This window comes from Littorina saxatilis, unplaced genomic scaffold (assembly GCF_037325665.1).
Source record: "Littorina saxatilis isolate snail1 unplaced genomic scaffold, US_GU_Lsax_2.0 scaffold_221, whole genome shotgun sequence".
NCBI classification, from domain to species: domain Eukaryota; kingdom Metazoa; phylum Mollusca; class Gastropoda; order Littorinimorpha; family Littorinidae; genus Littorina; species Littorina saxatilis.
Window position 1 is genome coordinate 170,840 of NW_027128331.1, and position 20,161 is coordinate 191,000.

The following is a 20,161-nucleotide window of genomic DNA, read 5'->3' on the forward strand; positions in this document are numbered from 1 at the left end:
CCAGGAGACACAACCACTCAACACTCACACAGACATAATGGAAAAGGAGTTCTTAATTGGACACCTTTGTCAGAGCTGATGAAACTGATAACAGCGGGATTAGGAGGTACCAAGATGCCCGGACGGACCCGCAGGGCCTAAAATGAACAGCTTGCTGCAGTCGGCACCGACCCCATTCAGGTATAGTACATAACAGAATATCTTGCACACGTACCTGTACCACAGGTATTTGAATGCACTTCTGCTGTAACCTGATTATACGTACGTCTGCTTCGAGTCCGCTTAGAATGATAAATGTCGTCATATACAAGTCGTCAGTGAAAGCAGTGTGATCAGTCGAAGCTGCCAGGTGTGTTGCAAGAAGACTGAACTTGCAAAGAACTCCAGGCCAGGTGCCTGCTTACTTAGGACTGACACCATCAGTATTCATTTTGGGGTGGCTTATCCCACCGCTGGGAGTATTTCAGGCGACCGTGCTCATGCGACACTGCGCCGACAAAATCATTTACAAGCAACAACATGAAATACAATTAAATTTTAAAAAGCCGCTGAGAATCTACTGAGTGTCATTAAATTCAATTCGCCTTTCAGATTGTCTCACGGTCAGTCAGTTTATCATTATGTCAGGTAACCGCTGCGCAGGCACGCAGCGCGCTGACTGACCCCGGGGGCTGCAGTCTTTCTGAATGGGCCGGCAGACATATGAACCGTGAAAACTACAGTTATATTATTTCGTTTTGCTGATAAACTGACGGTATTTTAAGCATGCAAGGCGGTTGGGGCTGATGAAGCCTGCGGGAGGGGGTCTGAAGCCATGCAGCCTTACTGTCACCGTTATGACTGACGGCCGCATCCACGCCGGTCCCGTTCAAGGCTATTATCATATCAGTCCTTCAGGCTAGTCCTTAAGAGTCGCAACCTCAAGTTGTGCCTGTACTGAGAACATTATATTCTCAAGTTCCCGTTCAACAGTATTCACTGAGTTGTCCATGCAATACTCAGTTAAACGCACGATCCTAGCAATATATTGCGACAACTGAACAGTTGAGCTCAAGTGTCCGCGGCCCCGATATCTAAAGTGGACTGGCTGGACACTACACTGACTTGAATATTACGGTCTTCGGGATAGTGAATGGGACAGACACTGACAGATATGTGTTTTGAACAACTTCTCATCCGTGAGGCTCGATTGATTGAGGACCCGTTATGTGTTCACTGAGAACACTACTTCTCAGTGAGGCTGGATTCAGTGATTGAGGACCCGTTATGTGTTCAGAACAACTTCTCGGTGAGGCTCGATTGATTGAGGACCCGTTACTATGTGTTCAGAACAACTTCTCAGTGAAGCTCGATTGATTGAGGATCCGTTATGTGTTCAGAACAACTTCTCAGTGAGGCTCGATTGATTGAGGATCCATTATGTGTTCAGAACAACTTCTCAGTGAGGCTCGATTGATTGAGGATCCGTTATGTGTTCAGAACAACTTCTCAGTGAGGCTCGATTGATTGAGGATCCGTTATGTGTTTAGAACAACTTCTCACTGAGTGAGGCTCGATTGTTTCAGAACAACTTCTCAGCGAGGCTCGATTGATTGAGGCCGTTATGCATGGGTGAAACCTAGGAAAATCAAATTGACTGAAATTTTTTTGAGGCAGGGGTCCAGGGGCCGCCCAGGCCCTGGCGGGGTACGGGGCAGGGCCCCGTTAGGGGGTCCAGGGGGGCAACGCCCCCCGCCCGAAAACGAATTTTTGCATTATTCATTGTGATTTTGTGGCCTTTCCTGGCCAAAAAATACACTATCATGCAGGTCAAAAAAATACCTTCAGATTCTAATGATATGGTAAAAAGGGTAAACAAAATCAAAACAATTCACAGAAGTAATCATTTTTCTTTTGTATCCTTTCACACTTGCATCTTCCAACACAACGACACAATTGACAACAATTAACATTGACAACAGCCATACTACATGAAATAGAAAGTGAACAACTGAACAACTGATATAAAAGTTCGAAATATTTGATTATAAGAAGCAAACATTGCCAGACAGGCATTGAAATAAATGATGAAACAGAATGTCACACATGCAAACAGCATGATGTAGCACTGCACAAAGTAGCAACTAAGCAGTAGCATCTCTTATTCTTATAGTGCAAAGTTCTCAAGGAAAAGCCCTTGAGTTTCAAGCACCAAACTTATCACACACAGTTTTAGTTTCATGAACTCCAACCCGGGCACACTGGAACCGGTTCACTATAGCAGTTCGAAAACGCGTTCCGCAAGTAGTTTCGGTTTAAAAAAAAAAAATTGCAGATTGACGGAATTTCCGTCAGACTTATTTTCAGATTGACGGATTTCAGTCAATTGACGGGCTACTTTCACCCATGGTTATGTGTTCAGAACAACTTCTCAGCGAGGCTCGATTGATTGAGGCCGTTATGTGTTCAGAATGATACTGACACCCCGGGCCGGTCATATCCATTCGGCATTCCGCGTGTTGGTCCACTACGCCACACCATAGCATAGACCATTGGTCTATGGCCACACCGAGTAGCCTCCGCGGCGGGACAGCTCACTGCAGGGCTCATTTCTGGCGTTGACCGACACTGGCACTGCTGTCTGACTGGTTTACTTTTCCGCATTGCCATTGGCCCTGGTCGTACAAGTTAGACTAAGATTTCAGTAATATGTTGAAACATAATCTGTAATTTCTTCTTGTTCTTAAGTCAGTCAGTTTGCCTGTTCAGTTGTCGGCGCCGCGATGCCAGTCACTGATGGACACTGTGCTATGTTAGCCTGGCCTGGTGCGGGCTGCACTGAGGCTGACATAAATACATGTAAGAAGTTCAGTTTTCCGACCTGCTAGGTCAACTTATAAAACATAAGACAGAAAAACATAATTGATTGTATTACAACCACGTGCAGTACACAGGAATGTTGCTTGGCTTGCCGGGGGTCCTGATTTGGCCTATTATGGTCCGCTGGACCCGAAAAGCAACAGCAAATAAATAAATAATGCTTGGCTTGAGTACACTGCGGCGCACACACACGCATGGACGCACGAACACACACACGCCCGCCCGCCAGCAGGCACCCACACAACAAACAACTTGACAAACTGACACTGACACGAAGGCATACACACACGCACCCACGCGCACACACATGACTCCGGCACTGACACGCAAACAAACACACGTGTGTGTTGGTATTCAGTCTGTGTGAATAAACTGATGTGTTTGTGTTTAGGCCTTGAACAAAAACAACAGTCTTATCCGCGTGTGCGTTCGCGTGAGTGTGTTCGAGCGCGCACGCGCACACACACGTGTGTGGGTGTGTGGCGGTGTAAATTTGAGTCAGTGTTTGTGTGTGCGTGTCTTTGTCTCTGTGTCTGTTGTTTTGAAGCATGTGAGAAAGATGATAACTTTTAATATTTAATGACAGACAAACAGCGATCATCAAAGTGACAGTTGGCGTCCATTTCAGCACTGCGAAGCGCTCTTGCGTGACATCTTCGCGACTTTGTTTATCTGTGTATGGATGTGTGTGTGTGTGTGTGTGTGTGTGTGTGTGTGTGTGTGCGTGTATTTGTGTGCATGTGTCTGTAAATATGTGTTAAGGGAGGGGGGAAGAATGCGTTTGGCTTCATAGTACTTGCATACGAATGACTATCGCTAATCGATCGATGTTCACACAAAAAAGAAAACAAGTCGCGTAAGGCGAAAATACAATATTTAGTCAAGTAGCTGCCCTTTTTCAGCAAGACCGTATACTCGTAGCATCGTCAGTCCACCGCTCATGGCAAAGGCAGTGAAATTGACAAGAAGAGCGGGGTAGTAGTTGCGCTAAGAAGGATAGCACGCTTTTCTGTACCTCTCTTTGTTTTAACTTTCTGAGCGTGTTTTTAATCCAAACATATCATATCTATATGTTTTTGGAATCAGGAACCGACAAGGAATAAGATGAAAGTGTTTTTAAATTGATTTCGAAAAAAAAATTTTGATAATAATTTTTATATATTTAATTTTCAGAGCTTGTTTTTAATCCGAATATAACATATTTATATGTTTTTGGAATCAGCAAATGATGGAGAATAAGATAAACGTAAATTTGGATCGTTTTATAAATTTTTATTTTTTTTTACAATTTTCCGATTTTTAATGACCAAAGTCATAAATTAATTTTTAAGCCACCAAGCTGAAATGCAATACCGAACCCCGGGCTTCGTCGAAGATTACTTGACCAAAATTTCAACCAATTTGGTTGAAAAATGAGGGCGTGACAGTGCCGCCTCAACTTTCACGAAAAGCCGGATATGACGTCATCAAAGACATTTATCAAAAAAATGAAAAAAACGTTCGGGGATTTCATACCCAGGAACTCTCATGTCAAATTTCATAAAGATCGGTCCAGTAGTTTAGTCTGAATCGCTCTACACACACACACAGACACACACACAGACACACACACAGACACACGCACATACACCATACCCTCGTTTCGATTCCCCCTCGATGTTAAAATATTTAGTCAAAACTTGACTAAATATAAAAAGCGCAGGATTTTTTTTCTAGTCATAGTCTGAGTCTGTTCGTGTAGACCCGACACTTGGCCACAAATAGCACCTGGTTTTCAAAGAAATCATAACGTCGATTTCGTGCGAATGAGCTTTTGCCAAACAACCCTTTTTAACACTAAGTGATCTATGCTCATTTGCTGGAGTATTAAACGCTTTGGCGAATAATTTTAATGTAATGATCTTGTTGAAAAATGAATTGCCTCCACAAGTGTTAAAAAAAAAAGAGCATCTTTACGATTTTTGTAGCGTGTCACGTGAAGTGACACGTTTTGCATGCATTCACGACTCGCTTGACCCCTTCCCTGTATAACCCAATTTATGAAAAGTAAAAAACAAAAACGACTAAATACTATGCTGATGCACTAATCCTAGAGCCAGTAAAATGTCCTCCACGAATCTGTTTTTCTTTTTAATTTACCTTATCTGGTTCATATTTTACAATTTGAAGAGGGCCCCAAAGGGGGGGTATCATCACGATCACGGGAAGGGAAATTTTAGCTTTCACGATCACAGTTACCTTGATTTTTGTTTTCACGATCACGAACACCAGTGGCAAATCACGGTCACGGTAAAAGTTGCATGTACAGAAAGCACGTGTCAAAGTAAACACAACCACACAGTAATTCGCTCCTCTGGATCTCTTGTTTATTCAACACAAAGTGAGAACTGTTGCACTTTTTTATTATTATTTTTTTAATTCTCTTTCATACACACATAGAAATACATATCATGATTTGTAATCAGTAACAAAAATGTTTTCATTGTTCTCTCTCTCTCTCTCTCTCTCTCTCTCTCTCTCTCTCTCTCTCTCTCTCTCTCTCTCTCTCTCTCTCTCTCTCTCTCTCTCTCTCTCTCTCTCTCTCTCTCTCTCCACTCATTCAACTCACACACATGAATATATACTTGCACAATTTCACATTTCCAGAGCTAAATCTTGTAAACCCATTTTCTCAAAAACTATTGGGTGGATTGAAATTAAAGTACATGTATGTGTGATGGGTTCTTTATTTTCAACTTTGCCATACAATTTGAGGTACACCATCGCCTGGTTTCATGGCCTTAAAAAAGAAACAGGAATGCTACAGGCCAAAAATGGTTTTACCTGAAAGAAGCGCGCAGTGCCAGTGGCGAAGCCACAAGCCTGAGCCTGCGAAGCAGGCGAGCCAACTAGGGGGGTCCGGGGGCATGCCCCCCCCCCCCGAATTTTTGTTCAAAAAACAGTTAAAATCTGTGCAATCTGGTGCATTCTGGGCATCATTTTCAGGGCTGTAATAGTGTTGTGATCTTGTTAAAAATCCCATTTTAGCCTCCCCCCACCACCATTCAACACACCTCCAAACTGGTGAAAACAACACTACTGTGCGCTGGCTTCATTGAGACCGGCGCCCGGTTGCGTTGCGCGATATTCACACGGATCGTTTTTGCGGAAATTTTTCAACTTCACCGGAATAAATTTGACTTTACTGGATTTTGAAAACGGCTTTATCGGATTTCCGGCAATTACCGGAAAAGTAGCATGCCTGACAAAATCAGTCCCCGACGAACATGACTTTGATCGTCTTTGACATGAGGATCAAGTGACCCAAACTGGCACGTCTCCCCGCCATTGTTTCTGAATTTAACCCATTGTTGATATTAAAGTTTACACTTACAGGCGCTAAAATAAATCCAAGCTTAATGCAAAGAAGCGACAATTAGAATCTATGCCAAGCGTGTCCACGTTGCTGGGATGAAAAACACATTTCTAGTTTCGGTTTTGGCTACACGCAGACTCGATCTCGAGCCGGTCGAGGTCACACTGAGCGAGTGACAGCCGGACGTGGCAATGTCGACAATGTCAATGATCTCACTCAAACTCAAAGACCTTGAACAAATTTCAAGATCTTTGCCTACATTCAGAACAGTCATAGAGCAACATAGATCAACATGTAGAGGTTACATGCCGAGTCAGTCTCAGTGATTATCAAAAATAATGGTCGAAGTTAGCGGATCATGAAAAATGCGAGCTTTTTCATGACCGCGAACTGAGACCATTATTTTTGATAATCACTGAGACGAGGTGTGTAACCTCTTTATTCCTCCTTTCTTCAGTTATTCAAAGAAAAGAGGAGGTTTTTTGCGAAAGTTTGATCGAATCCTATTCACTCAACCAGTCAACCTGCGCAGGCGATCGATTAATGCGCGGTTGTATAGTTCCGTGCAAATCATTCCATTCTGTTAACACTTCTTGTCAGTTTTCCTATTTTGGACTAAAATCAAGTACACAGATATGCTGTTATTCTGCTGTGGCGGCAAAGGCAGATATTGTGTGTTCTGTATATGTTTTGGTATCGGTTAGGATAATGTTCTTTCGTCAAATGGGACTAGCAGACGAACTTTTGCACCCGTGTTCCAACGTTAAAAACCGTATGAAGTTAAGTTTTCTGGGGAAAATAGTGTATGAAACCGCTTTATGTTGTTTAAATTGATGAGATGTGTGCATTTGGTTGCGTGTGATCTGTTTATTAAATGAAATATTGTTGAAAACTGACCGTCGGATTGCAGTCTGTTGTCGAAGAAACTGAGTGAAAAGAAGGGGAACTACTCTTGTCGCTAGACAAAGTATGAGTTACTTGCCTTGGGAAATTGCTTGTGATGAACGTCTGATCTAGATTCAGAAAACAACCGAACTCATGGATTTTATATGGAGATTCATGTGTTCAGGCCTGTAGTTGTTAATTTAAATGCGGTATGTTTGTATTGTTTGCTCCAGAGATGTATACTTCGTACATTAGAGCGTTCGGAACTTTTCAGTCGCAAAAAGTAGTACCGAAACAGAACAACCTCTCAACCCATTGCACTATCGAGGATTCAGGCTGTTGCTGGGTCGTTATTTGTTTGGTTGCTGGGTCATTATCGAAAAATAACTACCCCTACAAGTTTACAGAGGTAAAGAAGCAGAGGGGGGAATAAAACTTGATATTACGTCTTCGGAAAGACCGACCCGTAGCCTGACCTTTCCACCAAGGAAGGCATTCTCGCCGCCTGCTTTGGTCTGGCTTGAATCCACAAAATATAACAGAAGTTCGATGACAGTACCGCTGCACGCCATTTTTGATCTTCGAATTCGAATTTGACTGAATGCACTCAAAACTTTTGCACGAAGCCCTTCCATTGGATAACGTTTGGCAGACTTTTGCAATTTTCCTTCTGATTGGATCTCTTTTTTTGTGTGATTGGTTCTCTTAAAGGGAAGCAATCGCTGTCAAAATCATATTTCTGAATGTGTTGTTGCTTCCCTTCAATCGGGATTGGCTCCTTGACGAATAGAGGATCATAGAGTGATACAGCTGTGAAAAATGTACGTTGAAAATAAAATGCTTTGCAATAATGCCCATCACGATAACAAATGACGATCACGATCACGAGACTTGATTTTTTTGTCATCACGGATCACGGGCAAAGTCCCATCACGATCACAGAAATGGAAATTTCGGCAATCACGGTCACAGAAAGGTCAAAAAACGCCAATCACGATCACGATTTTAACCCCTTTGGGGCCCTCATTTGAAAAATCACTTGCAACTGTGGGCGTGAAGGAAACTGTTCTTTCGCCGGGTACTGTACATGTGTTTATAATGCAGAATGCTGTCTTACAGGTGAAAGCAGGTATCTTAAAAATGCACACTTTGTGTGTGTGTTTGTTTGCGTGCGTGCTTGTGTGTGCGATGTCAACCTTTCGGGTGTTGAGGAGGAATATTTTTGCTTTCAAGCCCATGCTTCATTTAAGTTCCAATTTCAAAATATATGAAATAAGAGACAGAGAGTGCAAGTTAGTTCCTGCAGTTAAAGGCACACTCCTTCATTGATAACATGTATCACTATCTCAAATATGGCCAGGCTCTTAAATGAGATAAAACCATCTCTCCAGTTTAAGACACAAACCAAAAATGAACAGCCTAGGTGCTCTCTGTCAACAGTGGACATTTTCTGACTAATTAATGTCATTAAAACAAACCAATGGCCTTCAAGAAATTATTTCAAACAAAATCCAAATCAGCACAAGTAGTTAAGGTATTGATTTTGAATGTGTCCAAGTGGAATAATGATCTTATCCTATATAACTAGGTTAGAGATTGCTTGGATCTCAATTGTTTTCATTAGAAGGAGTGAGCCTTTACCCACTGGAGCCTGTTGTGCACTTCACCCATAATCAGAGAGATATAGAGAAAAGACAACCTGGCAACACAACAAACAAGTTCAGTAAAACTGATTTAATAAGTAAAGCTTGCAAAACCTTTCTCTGACATGTTCATTTACCTGCCAAAAGTACCATGTTGAATAGACGAGTTAGAAGAAAAAAACGCTTTTAGGTTTGTATGTGTTGTGGAAGGGTGACCTTTTCTTGCAAAACCTATGACAAACAAAGGAGGGGCCAATCAATAGTGAGGGGTGTGTCACATGGACCAGAGCACATGTTTCCAACACACCCATCACTAGTGATTGGCCCCTCCAATGTTTGTCAGAAGTTTTGCAAGAAAAGGTCACTCTCCCACAACCGATACAAACCCGACATTTATTTTCGGAATTCGTCTATTTGACAGCAAAACTGAGAACAAATGTAAAGTGACTGACTTGGCAGGGGAATAACATTGGAAGTTTAATCAATCATACACACAGTCATTTGTATTACACGTACTCATATAGGCTGACACATAACTTTTCTGCCATCTCCAAACAACCATCCTTAATTTTTAAAGCAAAGAATTAACGTACAACTTGGTACACACAATATACAAAAGAACTTGATGTGTAGTCTTTTGCAAAACACAAAATGGATAATTTGTTTGTTTATTTGTTGCTTAACGTCCAGCCGACTACGCAGAGCCATATCAGGACGAGGAAGGGGGGGATGAAGGGGGCCACTTGTCAAGCGATTCCTGTTTACAAATGCACTAACCCATTACTTGTGTCCCAGCAGGCTTTAGTAAAACTAAATTAATACCTACTGGAAGATTACCAGTTTCCAGTATGTTAAAATAGGCTTAACCTATCTACTGCTGGGCTTACATCAGAACACTAACAGATTAAACTATACATGAATCGCGAGACAAGCGGCAAGAGAAGAGATTTTTGGAAAAAATACAGGTGAATGAGCAAGAAGGCAGAAAAAAGAAAAGAATTCATGAAGAAAAAGAGAGCATGACAGGAAAGAGGAACCAAAAATCTACCTAACAGCAAACTAGAAAGCTCCTGCGGTTCCAAAAACAGGAGGGGCCTTTAATTTCATAACCGCAGTGCCCCACTGCGGGACACAAAATGGATAAGCATGTGTCATAAACAGATGTTTTGATCAGTAGTCGTTTCTGCTTTAGGTAAAACTTATGTTGACAGGTTTCTTTTCTATGCCATAATGAGAGAGAACACCGACCTTCTCTTGTGCTCAAGGGAGATACATAGACATAATGTATTGAACAGAAAAAAATGTAACATTTCTTTCCGATGAAGTCTTTTGCGATTCTCAAAATGTGGCTAAAATAATTACATTGGAAATGATACAGGTCCTATAATGTACTTGTACTTGTACGACGATTTAGGTTAAAAACCTGTACGCCGATCCACAAAAGTAAGCTGCATACGCGGGGGGGCTAGTAGCAGCTTGGTGTGTAGACACTTGATGTGTCTTTCCAGTGGCTGTCCAGTCGTGCTTTAAAGCAGTTAACGCTATCAGCTGTCACAACATTGTCGGGCAGGGTGTTCCAGTCTAAGACAACTCTGTCTGCGAAGAAGGCACTCCTTACTTTCGACTTGGCAAAGTTTAAAACTGTTTCCTCTCATGTCCCTTTCAGTGGGTGGGGGTCTGTGTAGATTGGGTTTCTGGGTAATGTATATACCTTTGAGGTATTTAAAAGTGTCAATCATATCACCCCTGCGCCGACGATGCTGGAGACAAGGAATTCCCAGGATCCTAAGCCTTTCTGAGTATGACAGTTCCTTCAGACTTCCAATCATCCTTGTTGCCCTTCTCTGGACATTCTCTAGGTCCACATTATAATTAAGGAAAAATCAACAACAACCAAACATAATTGAGCCAATACAAGAAGTAGCCACGCTACTAGGTTTTAGTGTTAGTCTAAAAAGACAATATTCCATGAAAAAGTCTGAACAGATTTGGTGATTTACAATAATCATAGTCAACTGGTGCTCATGACTAAGATTATTGTAAATCACCAAATCTGTTCAGACTTTTTAGTTAGAGTGAACTATGAAGAAGAACAGTATTCTCCAGTAGTGTATTTTCACAATTTGTTTGTTTATTTATTTGTTGCTTAACGTCCAGCCGACTACGCAGAGCCATATCAGGACGAGGAAGGGGGGGATGAAGGGGGCCACTTGTCAAGCGATTCCTGTTTACAAATGCACTAACCCATTACTTGTGTCCCAGCAGGCTTTAGTAAAACTAAATTAATACCTACTGGAAGATTACCAGTTTCCAGTATGTTAAAATAGGCTTAACCTATCTACTGCTGGACTTACATCAGAACACTAACAGATTAAACTATACATGAATCGCGAGACAAGCGGCAAGAGAAGAGATTTTTGGAAAAAATACAGGTGAATGAGCAAGAAGGCAGAAAAAAGAAAAGAATTCATGAAGAAAAAGAGAGCATGACAGGAAAGAGGAACCAAAAATCTACCTAACAGCAAACTAGAAAGCTCCTGCGGTTCCAAAAACAGGAGGGGCCTTTAATTTCATAACCGCAGTGCCCCACTGCGGGAGTATTTTCACAAAACAACATTGGTACAACGTTCATAATTAGGTGTGAGTAAACTATACTGAAGGCATCAATAATGGGCAAAGGAAAAACTATAAGCATGTGCACATGAAGTAAACCAACAAAAACTCAGAAACATTTTGTAAAGCCTCTAAGTCGAATCAACCCCCCAAAAATAATCTCACAAGGATCCAAACTAATGTATAACACCTGCTGTAAATTGAAGTACATGTATGTACTTCAAAAGGACTGCCCAGAAGTCAATAAAGTGGTAATGTTCTCCCTTCAACAAGATACAAAGTCACAAAGATGACAGAAACTATGTGATGTCAAAATAACCAATGCATATACAGTGGAGTCCGGGTACTCATTACATCTACAGTGCCATCTTTCTTCAAGAACAAGAAGAGCAAACGCTCGATCGAGTCACTTTCGCAGTTCTGAATATTATATGAGGCATCAGATGGACAGGAAGAAATTGCTATTCACAACACAATGAGTCACGTTCACATAAAATTTGAGCCCGGTCACTTTTATAGTTTCCGAGAAAAGCCCAACGTTAAGTTGTGTGTTGCCGAACAGAAAAGGCTAGTTATCTCCCTTGTTTTTCTGATAACGTTCGTAAAAGGCTACAGATGTAAATACTTTGATGTAAAGAATAATCCTACAAAGTTTCAATCACATCCGATGAACTTTGTCAAAGATATAAAATGTCTAATTTTTCCTTTGACGCTGACCTGTGACCTTGAAAAAGGTCAAAGGTCAACGAAACCATCGTTAAAGTGTAGAGGTCATTGGAGGTCACGACTAAACAAAATATGAGCCCGATCGCTTTGATAGTTTCCAAGAAAAGTCCAACGTTAAGGTGGTGTCTACGGACGGCCGGCCGGCCGGACAGACTAACACTGACCGATTACATAGAGTCACTTTTTCTCAAGTGACTCAAAAAGGGGGAAATACATGCAGATGAATTGTGGAAATAACTTTTCTGGGTTGTATGGGTTGTAAAAGAGTGAGTACTCAAGAGTCTTCATTTTGCTCCGACAAATATTGACATGTGGTTCCTTTACACATGTATGAGACACGCCCTCGCTAGTGACTGGCCTATGTCACATGGGGAAATATCTCACTTGACATTAGTGGCCAGTCACTAGTGAGAGGGTGTCTCTGAAACACGTGTACAGAAACCACATGTTTATATTTGTCGGAGCAAAAGCAAGAGTACTCACTCTTTCACAACCCATATAAACCCAACAAAGTTATTCAGGAATTCGTCTATTGATACAGCAGCCAAGTTCAGACACACACAGAGCAAATAAATGTTCATTGTCTTTTCACACAATAGGATATTTCATTCTGTTAAAAACAAAAAGGGCCCTTCCAAGCAATTTATTTTCTGATGTCTCTCGGTCCCAGTGACTGAAAAGTGTGATACAGTCAACAGTGTACTAAACAAACCGATTATAACACGTATGCATCATAGACTGTGTACATAGTCATTAAAAAAGCATCAGGTAAAATCAATAAGGTGCAGGAGATCATTCAGACAATAGAGTTACATGGAGAAACCTTTCCAACTTTTTACAGTAAATGCATGGGGTATTAAAATTCAAAACTCAGAAGTGTATTCAGCTTCTGCTACATTGCCAAGCTTGCCACAGAGATAAAATAGTTGCACCTGCCATATGAGAACAGCCTATGATAAGAAGAAACCTTGCAATAAAGGACTGGACACCTGAATTCCCTTTTTTGGTTATCTTCAGTAACATTATACATGTCATGACAGGCCGCCTGCAATGTAGGGACATTTTTGGCTGGACCATAGGGGTGTTTTTTCATGGCAAGTACCACTGTGATATTCCGGTACAGAGATGTTTGGAAAGTATTTATGCTGCACTCCTAGCCATGAAGGACACTTTGGAGATCAAGGTGTACTTATTCTTCTTCTTCTTGTCGATCACTCAGATCAAGGTGTACTAAAAAATGTGAGAAAAAAAATGGGAAAAAAATTCACAAGAGAAAGTTTAGACACAGAAAAGCAGGGTTTATTTATTTTTAGATCAAGGTGTACTAAAAATAAATAAACCCTGCTTTTCTGTGTCTAAACTTTCCCTTGTGACAATTTTTTCACACGGGACAGAAGATATTACACTCTCATACATAAATAAATTCAGTTTTCTGGGGAACACAAGAAGAGAGTAAAGACATCTGTTAGGGGAGGAGATCAATTCTATGGTGGTCTCAGAAAGCTAGGTTCTATTGTACATTTATTTAGACCACTGTGTGAAATCAAATAAGAAGCTGTATATCAATATACATCACTTGAAAATCCCCCCAAAAGACAAAGTTTGAACTAACATGTCCATAAAAGCTGCAAAATACACCACGAACATATAGAGTTAGACAATAGAATTGATGAAAAATGTACAGTGAGTGTTTACCAAACTGTATCTTCCCTTGTTTGTCCATAGTAGTCCTCTATGGCTCTTAAAATAAAACTGAACATGTCTGAGGGCTTTAACATCAATCTTCACAGCTACTGCCTGGTGGTGATACTAGAACTTCCTGTGTTGATGTCTTTTTATCCCAGCCTTGTTGTGCCCTGATTGGAAGACAGTATCACAAGTAGTGGCCACCATCGGACAAAACACTGTCTGTCTTGCACTGGAAAAAACAAAACATTCTGGAATTACAAAGATATAAAAACTTTTTCAAACAAACCCGAAGGTTTGTTGTATTGAGCTCCCTACATTCGCTCAAAGGGAACACACTATCATTCATTTATAAACAAATAACCACACACACACACACACACACACACACACACACACAAACAAATAGCACACACCCAAAAACATAACTTTCACAACCAGACTGAAGAACACACAACCCTTATCTCAAATTTTCTTCCTGCAATAGAAAGTGAAGGCTGGAGCTCAAACAGTGTATTGCTAACAGTAACACACAACCATAAGTAATTTTGCTGTTCAAACGGTCATTGTAAATCATGAATGAATTAACTCAACATAAACTTAGAGACACAAGTAATATTATATTGCTGTGTGTGTAAAACAGCGTTTGAGCTATTGTTTAGGCTAGCATGTACGTTTTAACTTATACAGTACCAGAAGGTGCACAAAATACCGAACCATTTACCATTCCAGCAAGAGTTTTCTAATAGACGATGTTCAGAAATAACTTTCAGGATTTTCAAGTCTATTGCTATTAGAGTAAGACTAAGAGCCTCTTTTAAGTGGTCAAGCTTTTCAAACTTAGACGAAACAAGTATTAAGCTTCTGAACAGGTTTATCCTGTGATCGGGACTAACAACTAACTCTGATGTGTATGTTATGCAGCGTGTGCACAATACTATGCCACTTTCTGTAAATGATCAACGTTCACAAGTTTATCAGAGTTCCCGATGATTGCTGGCCTATGTGCTATAGTGATCCCTCTCAACATGTTCTGATTGATGTGACGTGAGTTTCATAAAACACATGTGCTTAGAGAACACTTCCACTGATCTGCAAACAATCGGCTCTGATGTGCATAGTTTTGAAAGAAAAGGGTATTATAATATAATTATATATGAGCGCCGACTGCATAACATACATATTAGAGTTATTTGTTTGTTCTGATCGCAGGATAAAGCTGATAAGAAGTGTGGTGCATTCTTCGCCTTGTTTTGAAAAGCTTGTCCTTGTAAAATGAGCTCTTCATCTACCACACCGACCAAACATCGGGACAAAAGTTATTTCCGTAAGACGTCTATTCACAGTTATCTTCAAACAGGGGAGGGTAGCGAAAGGGGTAAACAAAATCCCAGGACCACTTAACTTCTACAAACTTAAAAACATACCTGAGTTCTTCCGGAGGCGGCCACCATTTTGACCCTTGTGAGTTGTCCCTCTTCTCTTACTCCAACAGCTTGTCTGTCATCAGTTTCTTGATGAACAATGGAAATAAATTAGAAATCAGTTACAAAGTTACATAAGTCAAAACGTTTTAGCGACAAAACAATGATAACTGTTCACAACCACACACTGTTGACTGTACTTAAAGCTGTCGTCTATCTACGACTATACGTGGCTCCATGTTTGAAAAGATAGGGCTTAGAAGCATGTACCGAACTCAGTACAGTGAAGGCGGCCTGAAACCTTGACAGATTCATTTAACGCTTGACTTTTGCTGTGATAACTTCCTGTTTGCTCCCTCTATATTCAAGAGGCACCAAAGGGAACAAATACGCCTTGGTGGAGATTCAAACTCAGGAACTCACGATTTCAGGGCTGATGTTCTAACCACTTTATACTACTGCGCCAATTATGACAAGCGCTGAACAATTTATACATTTTATGTTATTTTTGGAGCAGCATCTATTTCATACCTTTATCCATCAATTGCTCAGGAGTGAATTTAACTACTTCTTGGATAGCTATACTTGAACTGCACAGAGATTTGGAGAGATTAAATCAATAAATTACTGTTCTTCTACTTAACTTGTATGTTGTAAATAGATATCACATTCACAGCCATCACATCGCGTGAATGTCGTGTAGCATGGTATTGGTAACATAAAACATGTGCTGTAATTTCGTGAAACATGTTTGCAAAATAACGGCGAAGTTTACAGACAATTTTGACGCTATTGCAATGCATGAATCATTGAATGGTATTAATTCCACCTTAGCATAGAAACAAATTGTAACTTTTGCATCTTTGTTAAAACTGATGGAGTGGCCTAGTGGTCATGACATCCCCCCCGAAATCTTGAGGTCCGAATCTGGTATACTATGAGTAGCAACAAGAATAATGTGTATGCTTCCTTTGACCCTAGCCTGTTTATTGCAAACCTAAACCGATTAGTAGTGGTGACAGACAGGGCTGGATTTAACACAGATGAATATATGTGTGAGTTATTAATGTAATGGTCAACAAGTTACCATACTTTTTTAAATGGAAGAAGAGCATTATCACATTGACCATTGTTGGCAGCATTGTGCAAAATACCCATACCATTCTGGATTATTGAATTGATTGACCCCAACATGGACCAAAACTCATTAACATTATTAAATAACAATCACTCTGTAATGATTAACAACTTTTGGTTACATTTTCAAATGTTACTACATGTAGTCAGAAAGAGGTGTACACCACTGTATAGAATTAGAAGAGTATTACTATTACTAAGTTGCAAACCCCACTTTTATAAAGTAATTGCTAGAGAGAATTTCAAACACCACCAGAATAATGTAATGAACATCGGGTTTTCTTTTCAGATCTCCTGGATTTATAAACAAAAGCTGCTAATTCAAAACCTACAACTCATCCAAAGATGGAAAAAAAAACATGGTTCGAGATTAGCATTGCGATCATCCTTTAAAATAACACAGCTTAAGATTTGAAATACATACTAACCAAGCCTATGTATACAACTGCTTGTTGTACTACTATGGTCACAAAACTGCCATTGCCAGGGAATGCTAAAACAGATAAAGGCGATGGATATAGCTTTCTGTCAGCACATTGAATAACACTTTAACAGTGAAAATGAAATTAAGGGATGTCTGGCTGACGGTAACAATAGCAACCACAGTCAGCATTAACCGGAAAGATTTGTGTGTGTAGCCAAGCCTAATGATATTCACCTGTTTTTGCATGATGAAGGAGTGGTATATGCAGAAATTCCAGCAGCGGACCCAGGTATCCTAGACTGGTCAGGCTCTGAATGTACTCTTGCCATAGAACTTCTTTGTGAGAGGCACCCACCAATAAGTCCTCGGACCTGAAAACAACACATAAAATACAGGATAAGAATAAGGATAAGATGTGATAATTGATATAGTCCTGTGAGGTCAACCTCATGGCAATCCGGGTTGCTTTCTCTCTGGGGAAAGTGAACCGCCATACACTGAGTCAATAACACTGATACAGTACACTACAACATTTTTTTCTACAATCTTTTTTACCGTTATTTCCACTTTGTGATTCATGCGATCTTATGCATGACTCCTGATAATGTCGTCTGGCGTCGGCAACACTTCCATATCAATATTAAAGCTTTGAAAACATTGTTATCTTTTGACCTAACCGGTTTTTTTAATATTCCTAGCAGTAGCAACCTCCTTGCGGAAACTTCCAGCCTGCCCTACTGATGTCGTTAATGCATCACGTTCAAGTTCAGGCCAGTCCACCTCCTCCAAATGTTTTGCAACCCTTCAATGGCTTCATTCAGTCCTTTCATTTTTCTGAGATGTTGAATTGGCAAAATGGTCTTATTTTAGGGTGTGGCACAAAGTGAAGCACTGGGAATCTCGCCATGACCCATTTCCAAAAGAAAGATAAAGCAAACATTTACTTGAATCAAACCATTTAGGAAAGTTCTGTGGGATTCATGGGGGTTTATCCATTTGAGAACAAATCTGTTTCCCTTGCCAAGTAACATTTCCCTTTATTTTCCTTTTTAAAATTTTGTTTAAATAGAAATTATTAAAATAGAAAGAGGTTTTTAATATGTACAGAATAAAAAAAACGGAGGAATGTTTGCGTAAAGAAGGAATTTCCATAGAAACGAGTTTTCACTGGTATGTAAATTGATTTAAAGAAAAACTCTGAAAGGGGTGTGTGTGTGTGCCTGTATGCATGATCTGTTGGCAGGTCCAGATTAAAAAACAAATTGAAAAAATAAAATCTGTGCAATCTTGCATATTAGCAAGATCTAGATCAGCACTTTCCAGGACGTGTACGGGTAATGTGATCAAATGTAGTTTTTACATCACGCGTTTGCCAAGATCTGCAGTCTTGGTGGGAGCAAAACAACACATGCCTTTGGAACATTGGAGAAAAAAGTGAGTCACGGGTGACGCAATATCTACACGTACAGGCCTTTGCTACACGTTCGACCACCCAGAACACTGTATTCTGGGAATGGGAGTATCTTTCATGAATAATATTGTACACAGCAACAACAACAAAACTGACCGAATTTAGTACATGTTTTGTATTGCGAGTAACCAATAATCATTATAACCCAAGTTTAACTGAATTAATATTATTTGAACATACTTACTCTCCAGGACCCCCTTTCGAACTGTGCACTACCCTACTGAACTGCGTTCAACATTATGATCGCTTTGCGTGTGCCACTTGTAGGAGCTAGCTCATTCAAACAGTTTTCAAAAGTGACTTACACGGGCGGAATCTCACTGAATGAAGGGACGGTTTTATGGAAGACTTTGGTCTACTGGGTAGATTGTTCTATTTGATTTTTGTACCTCGATTTTGTTTTTCTCGGAAAAGGAATTCTGTTCTCTCTGAAATGTGTAGCTTTTCTCGGAAATCCTGGGATCCGAGGAGAATTTATCTATGAAAAAACAAAAACAAAAAAGGGTAGTAAAGACCATCAAATTGTACTCACTTGATAAAGTGTTGTTAGTCCTAAGTTTTCAAGTGATGGCTGGCTTTCTGATTCTTGTAAGTTGTATTGAATCTTGGTCTCTGTCCCATACATCTCTTGTGGTGACAGCGGCAGCATGAATCAAACTGCACATTGAGAGTCCACACACACTAAAAATAAAGAGTAGCAAAATGGTTAACCAGGAATAGTCGAATCATGATGGTTAGTGAATTCCCAGACATGCATTCAATACAATGATCATAAAAGTATAACGTATAAGATGTCAACATGTATAATACATACATTACATGTGACCTGGGGTGAGGTGCAAAAAGCCAGACTCTGAGCCACCGAACTGGGTGGAAATCGCATGCGGGGTCTGACTGGTTGAAATCACAACAAATCTTAATTTCAACCAATCCAACCCTGCGACTGTGTAACACCAAGTTTTGCACCCTGCACCTCAGCCCAGGAAACCTGATTATCAAATACCTGAAGTTTGTTAATGTTAGTTGTTACTCTGTGTGTGGTCATTGAGCGAGTCGTACTCATAGACTGGGTGTTTATGTCATTGTCCATTCAGTCACAACTTTGACAGCCAGCCAAGACTCAGTCACTGAGTCAGTCAAGGCTATTCAAGACTCTCACTCTCAGCTATGTCATGTGTTTCTGTGTGCATGCAGACCTTTGACAGTTTGAGCATGTTCATGTGCTTGCACATATGTATGTGTGTGCACAACTGCATAAGACTAAGATTTGTAACTGTAAGACTGTGTATTTGCAAGGATTGTTGCGTTTGTGCATCTATTTGTTCTTTATTGTTCCCATTCATGTGTTCTAGTGTGCGTGTGTTTGCTGGCTTTCAACTTTTAATCATACATCATTACATGTGCAAGTGCCACCTTTTGTTTGTGTCTGTGAGTGTGTACTTTTTTGTGCTTGTTTGTGTGTGTACATGTATGTGTTCATGCATGTGTCATTGTGTGTGCACAAGCTAACAAAAGGTATTTTTGTGCGAGACTGTGTGGTTATCAGTTTGACACTGGTGCCTGTTTTAAATCTCTTTCTCACCATCAAATGACTGTACTTGTTTTCAAAATAAATTGGTAAATTTGCAGCTCGTACATTATAACTTGACAGTAAAAGAATTGTTCAAATCAGAGGATAGCATTCAGAATCACTCAATCAGTCAGTGGCTAGTCAATGCCACCCTAAATAGACTCAGCTTGGCTCAAGTAAGTCGCAACTGGTCACCAGTTATCGAACAGCACAGCGATCAGTATCACCATCACCAATCAAAGCAGTGCAGACAGTATTCTGTATCACTGCTCCTTTCTTTGCTTCATGCTCGTTGGCTCGGCTCCTTTTGCTTTAACTCCGAATAAGGCCCCCCCCCCCCCCCCCCCCCCAAATAAAAAAAGGTGTGG

At 40.4% G+C, this 20,161-nt stretch overlaps 1 long non-coding RNA gene across 3 annotated transcripts; it reads right to left on the reverse strand.

Annotated features, from left to right (window-relative positions):
• Positions 1–12,709: 12,709 nt before the first annotated feature.
• Positions 12,710–19,439, reverse strand: LOC138956699 (uncharacterized). Of its 3 annotated transcripts, none has more exons than XR_011452758.1 (4): positions 18,756–19,439; positions 16,987–17,123; positions 15,195–15,280; positions 12,710–13,999 (listed from the first exon to the last, which is right to left on the reverse strand). It is a non-coding gene; the product is annotated as an uncharacterized lncRNA (long non-coding RNA). The 3 variants fall into 3 exon arrangements; XR_011452759.1 differs by lacking the exon at positions 18,756–19,439 and adding an exon at positions 17,308–17,696; XR_011452760.1 differs by lacking the exon at positions 18,756–19,439 and adding an exon at positions 17,461–17,694.
• Between the last annotated feature and the right edge of the window lie 722 nt (positions 19,440–20,161).